This window comes from Rhagoletis pomonella, unplaced genomic scaffold (assembly GCF_013731165.1).
Source record: "Rhagoletis pomonella isolate Grant_MI unplaced genomic scaffold, Rhpom_1.0 Rhpom_scaffold_00716, whole genome shotgun sequence".
In the NCBI taxonomy this organism is placed as follows: domain Eukaryota; kingdom Metazoa; phylum Arthropoda; class Insecta; order Diptera; family Tephritidae; genus Rhagoletis; species Rhagoletis pomonella.
This window is the reverse complement of record NW_023459270.1, coordinates 12,217-18,474: the sequence shown is the minus strand read 5'-3', so window position 1 is coordinate 18,474 and position 6,258 is coordinate 12,217. Positions and strand designations below refer to the sequence as shown.

Here is a 6,258-nt window from a genome sequence, read left to right as displayed (position 1 = left end):
AAATTCTTTTTTATAGTATTTTTACGATACTTTTCCATTTCGTCAACTAAGTATATTAAAAATTAGTACGCGCGTGAAACCGACGATTGGCTCATGGAGATTTGAAAATAATTGCCTACGCATTTTTGGGCATAGAAATACAGGCAAGTAAGGAAAAAAATTGTGAAAGGTATTTCTGATTTTTGGGTATCACTTGGTTCCAGTTCCTCAATTAAATTCCGGCAGATTGAGCGCGGTAACCGAAAGTTTTGCATGAAAATACTTTCCTGCATTGCGAATGGATCATTGTTGTCGCGGAGTTCCTTCAGAAGTCTTCTTCTCTGTATCATTTCTTCTTGCTCCACAATAATAGCCGCGTACATAATAATTACCTCCTCCATGATTATTATTCTGCAACCGATACTATTATTATAAGCAAAACGCAACTAACTTTTTAGCATACCTATTTAGGCAAATAAAATGGTTTAACAGGTTTTATTTAAAAAAAAAAATGTGTCACTTTTCTCAGCAGAATTAATAAAATTGAAAATATTAACTTATGTCTTAGCGTTGTTACGTACTCAATAGGTCATCACAAAAATAATAGCAATTGTCGCCGTTAGAGCTTTCAAACTGCCCTCTGCCTACCTAAACGTGGCAATTGATTATAAGTATGGCAATAGTTATAGCATCGAGTTTTGTCGCTGCACGCGAATCATGGTTGCCACTCGCCAACATTTTTTTCTACCAAAATCTCTTAAGAAAAGTTACCAAAAGTTACCAAATCTTCAATACCAAAATCTTCACTTCTTCACTGAGAAAAAAATATACTGAATAAAACTGATGTATTTCATAACAAATGTGTATATACTTACAGCCCGATTCTGTGCACTTAATAAATTCAATATTTTTATAAATTGTCAATTTTCGATTATTTATCAAAAACTCCCAGTTCTAGCAAAGAAGTTTAAATCTATTTTCTTGATAAATTACCAAGACTGAAATTGCTATTGACAATTATAAAAATTTTTTTTTTAGAAAATATTTTTCTATCAATTAATTACTGCATGTGCCGATATTCTCGTTTTCGTTGTTGGTGTTTCCGACAGGGTAGGAGTATGATGCAATGTGGAACGATTTTTCGTCATCTTTTGGCAAATTTGGTTTGGAGACAAACCGGTTTCGGCGTTGTGCCATCTTCAGTGTCATTTTTCGTTCGGAATGTGCCGATATTTGAACCTGCGAAATTATGATTACTCAAAAGTTCAGTTACTCGAGTAATCAAGATTTTTGATTAACCACAAAAAATTATATTTGAGTAATTTGCTTTATAATTTATCAACATTTCGAGGAAAATGATTAATCAACATTTCAACTCTTTACATACATACATACAACCATGATACCAAAAATAAGGTAGTTCCATTGTCACTTTTTCGTCTCCATATTAACAACCTGACAATTAAGCAGATTGTGATATTTCATGCTACCATACCCAACATCTAAAATCCTTCAAATTTTCTTATTAATATTTTGTCGATTTAAAAATATTTTGTTCTTAAGCATAGCATAATAAGAAATAAACAAAAAATAAGGGTGAAATTCCACAACATTTCCTTGAAACATTTTTGCAACATGAAGCTAGCAACACAATTTTCATGACATTTTTAAATACACATGTATATTTTAAATTGTGTGAAAGCTGACAGTTTATAGAATTCAGTAGCGACGAAAACAAAGGGGGGTTAAGTGGTTAAACCTTACCCAAGCCGATCATAAAACTTGCGACGCAATTTCGGCTTATGGCTGTGGGTCTTGGCAAGAATGTAATCCCTAAAGGTTTAGCTTAAAATGGTTTTCGGGATACTATGTGATCATGTCACTTTCCAGAAGGTGTGGCGCAAATTTTTTGGCGCTGACACACTAACTCCAGCGCCACTGTCGGAATCAGCACAGTGTGTTGGCGCAATTGCGCCTCTTCAGGCTAAAGCTCACGCTGGTGCACGCTGCACCAAAGTGAATTAATACAAGGTGGTATCGGTTGGGCAAAAACAACTCAAGTATACCCAAGTTCAAAACCCAAAAATACAACAAACACATAATTTTCACATTCAGAAAAATCGCGGCTAGTTTTAGCAACACCACCTTGTAAAAATTCGCCTTGTGCTGCACATTTTACAAGTGACACTTCGCTTTTGTATGTTCTTTGCTGGTTATTTGCGCCGCCCGGTGTTGTCAGTGTTACGGGGTTGCTGGCGCCATTGCGTCACTGAGTTGTAAAAATTGGTATCGGCGCCAGTAACTCAGCTCTCGGTATCAGCGCAATGGCACGGCGCCGCACTGTGTTAGCCACGGCTAAAAAGTACCTCATCTCAGTATTCTAGGTAAATGCTTCCAGGGGTATTTATGCGTCACCAGAATTTTAGTTTATTTAGCTTATACCGCTAGCTCTTTTCAACGGCTACGAGATTGTTTTTTTATAGGTTTGGGATTGATTTCATTTACCTCTATTCCTAGTTCTACGGTGGCACGCCGCATTTTCCAATAAACTCATATTTTTCCATGAGCTTGAGATTGACTTCATATACATATATCGATACAAAGTTCCAGGACTCTACCACAAATACTTCCAGAGATATGCACTATGAAAAATTCGATTTGTATGGGAGGTTCTACACGCCCTTTAGATATCGGTTTTGTTTTAGCCTATAACCATTATTGGAAAACTTGTGTCCGAAATTTCAAAAAAAGCCGGTATGGGCATTGTGACTCCTCAAGCGAAATGAACTAATCAAACATCGTAGTTGACCAAAAAAGAATTTTAGACTTCATTCTCTCAACCTCTCAGAATGTAGAAAAGCTAAGAAATATATAATAAGATAGGATATATTAAAACAGCCTCCAAAACATTTACTAAGACGCCCCTGGTCTACACAAATCAGTTTTATTGAAAATTTGTTTTTATCTATTTATTTTATCCTTCAATTTTGGGTGTGTCAAAATTTTATGTGAAAACAATATGTGTTGCTGAAAAATTTTACGGCCCATGGGTTCCAAAGTAAATTCCATTGCTGTTAAATGGACAAAGACAATATGTATTCAATAACACATCGAAATGTGTAATTTCAGTAATTTGTGTAAATGTGTAATTTCAGAATTACATCAGAATCACGTATCCGATATAGAAAACTACATTGAGAATTAATGAGATGACATGAGGACACTAACATAATTTTAAAATATGTTCACTAAAATTGTAGTAATATCAAAATAATGATTTGGCAAGTTGTTATCGAATTTAATGTAAAATTTAAGTGTTTTCAAGAAAAGATATTGATTATTTTAAAAGTATATATTAATACAACTATTTTCTTTATAATCCCAATTTTAGGATATAAAATGTCCCACACCAAAAAACTTACAATTGGGTAATGCCGCTTCGAATTTTTCACAATTGAGCAATTGTCAAAAATCTGCTTTTTAATCAAAAAGTTGTTTACTGAAACTACCTTCTTTTTTGTATCATGCATACAACAACGTTTCTGTTTTAAAAAATTAAAACGAAACATTTTTTCATATACAGAATTAAAAAAAAAAGAAAATAAGCATTTTCCAAAGCAAACTCTTTTAACGAGCAAAATTATTTTTTTTGAGTAATCATATTTCAAGTAACTCGATTAATCATCGTTTCGAGTAATCAAAATCTTGATTACTCGAGTAATTGATTAACCGAATAATTGATTAACCAACTTGCTCATGTAATCGAATAATCGCACAGCCCTAGTACGTATCAAACGGACCTCAGATTCGGATTATGTGGGTCGAAATACATGTCGGTTGGTGGGACTGGTAAAAAGCACGCGACATTTTTTTTTTGTGCCGGAATAATCAAAACGATTTGTGGGCCTTACCAAAAATTGCCAGATGGACGAATTTTTATAACATTTTTACTGTAGAATTCAAATATCGCAAGCATTCGAAAGTTGTTTCAGAAGTGCAGCCCGTGGTGCTGCCACTGTAATTCAAATATTTCCAGTATTCGAATATGAGATGACTGTAATTTTATCGAAGTAAATTTGTAGAAGTGTCAGTAGTGCTGCCACTGAAACTCGGAAGGTTTTTATAATTACGCACAGGCAAAACATAATTCATTTCTTTCTAGTAATGCAAATAGATGTTTGGTTGCAAAAGTTACCAAAATAAAATAAAAGTTACCAAGTTACCAAATCCTTTAAAAGTTACCAATTTTGGTAGAAAATTACCAATTGTGGCAACCATGACGCGAATAGGGCTGCAAATCGCAACAACACACAAAAGAAAAGAAATAATGCGGCAGCATTTGAAGCAGCCCAACAATCGAAACAGCGAAGATGTGGCAAGGAACTCAACAACGACAGTTCTAAAAATAAACCAGAAAGCAACAACAGAAAGGAAGTATTTTCTATATTGCAATATCTATGTATGTACTTGCCCACAATTTACACAAAAGATACCTCTTCATGCAATCTGAGAGCCCATCGGTCATATTCCGAAATCATATTTTCCACCCTCCTTCAACCATTTCTTAAACATGCAAAAACACATTCTAAACAATCATTTCTAAAGCGCAAAAGCAAATAATTATTCATAAGAGCACAGAGATTTTTGTTTCTCTTTATTGTTTTCCAGGTCAGTGAACTAAACACGCCTGCGCAAAGTCTTACATGCAAACTCACATATTTATGTTTATATGGATCCAACTCATAGCACGTATTCCATGCAAAATCAAATATTTGCGCACTCACTCAATCCAATTTCCCCAAATTCTCGTCGCCTGGTCACCCCTCTGGGACATATTAGTACTGCATACACACATACACATGTGTGTACATATGCGTGAAACTCCCCCAGCAAAATCTTTGCTTACCAAGAATCGGGGTGGTAATGCGATGAATGTTGAGGAACACATTACCAACCTCATGAGACCACCGCTGATTTTAACACAGGCATGTCATTAGGCGGAAGCGCTTGCCATTTGCAGTACTGAGAAGCACTGTTGTAACACGTTCACAAAGTGTGGATAGAATCGATGATAATCGCATTACTCAAAAGCACAGCTGTAACGGGTTCCCAATGTATGGCTAGAAGGGATGATGAATCGCATTACTCAAAAGAGCTGCTGTAACGGGTTCGCAATGTATGGCTAGAAGGCATGATGAATTGCATTACTGAAAAGGGCTTTTGTAATCGCTTTGGAAAGAATGAGAAAAATTTTAAAGTTTAGAACTCGTATATTGAATACATATTTTTTCATATACATACATTTCATTTATCCTTATTTTCTAAGCACACTTTCTTGAAGTGTTTATTTTTTACACAGCGCAGTCCATGCCGCAAGTCATGTAAAAAATCGTCAACTGTTTTTCCTTCCACCACTGTCGCTTCTGAAAAAAGTATTAAGTATTAAAAACCCTTATTTTATGTAGCATTACATTATGTATTTAAAAATGTACCATATAGTATGTTCAAGCATTTCGGGAAATTGCGCAGCCTTTTCTTGTTGTTTTTTCATCCACATTATACTCTAGACTTACTTCGGTTGCAATGAGTCTCTCCATATTTTTGCTCCATCCTCCAGGTATAATAAGTTTTTTCAAACTAACAATCTGCAAATATTTTAGAAAAAAGAGGAGAAAAATGTGAACACAAGAAAAACATTAAATTAACGAATATTAAATCACCATAGCTTCTTTGTTGTCCTCTGTAATGTCTTCCTCTAACTGAATTAGGTCCTGCTCAGAAGTCAGAGGAAACCTTTTTGTGTATATAGCTAGACCTGGTCCAGTTTTCGATAAAACAGATTTTAACATTGCCACTTCTGCTGTTAGTTGTAATATGGTATCATTTTGTGAAGATACAGTACCTAGAAAAAATTAAGACAAAAAGAAGATTGAGTAAACTTAAATATTTTAGAACAACATATCAGTTACTTATAAATGAGATCTGAAACTGAGGTTTCAAGTGATTGTATAACGTCTACGAGTTCTTTAAGGCGTGCATCCATTTCAAAATAATTGAATTTTTTATTTGTTTATTATTTTATTTATTTGTGCAGTGTTGGAGCAATGGTATTAGGTTAGGTTAGGTTGATGTGGCAGTCGGTTCAATTTACCAACTCACTTAGACCTTTTGAAGGTCCATTGTGGTACCACTGCAGAACACGGGAACCTCGGTGACTATTCTTCAGAGAACCAATTTGAGGCTCTTATAAAGCGTAGAATCGGTTTTATTCATACGCGT

At 34.8% G+C, this 6,258-nt stretch overlaps 1 long non-coding RNA gene across 1 annotated transcript; it reads right to left on the bottom strand.

Annotated features, from left to right (window-relative positions):
• Positions 1–5,286: 5,286 nt before the first annotated feature.
• Positions 5,287–5,867, bottom strand: LOC118751460. Its single transcript, XR_004994523.1, has 3 exons — positions 5,700–5,867; positions 5,472–5,624; positions 5,287–5,402 (listed from the first exon to the last, which is right to left on the bottom strand). It is a non-coding gene; the product is annotated as an uncharacterized LOC118751460 (long non-coding RNA).
• Between the last annotated feature and the right edge of the window lie 391 nt (positions 5,868–6,258).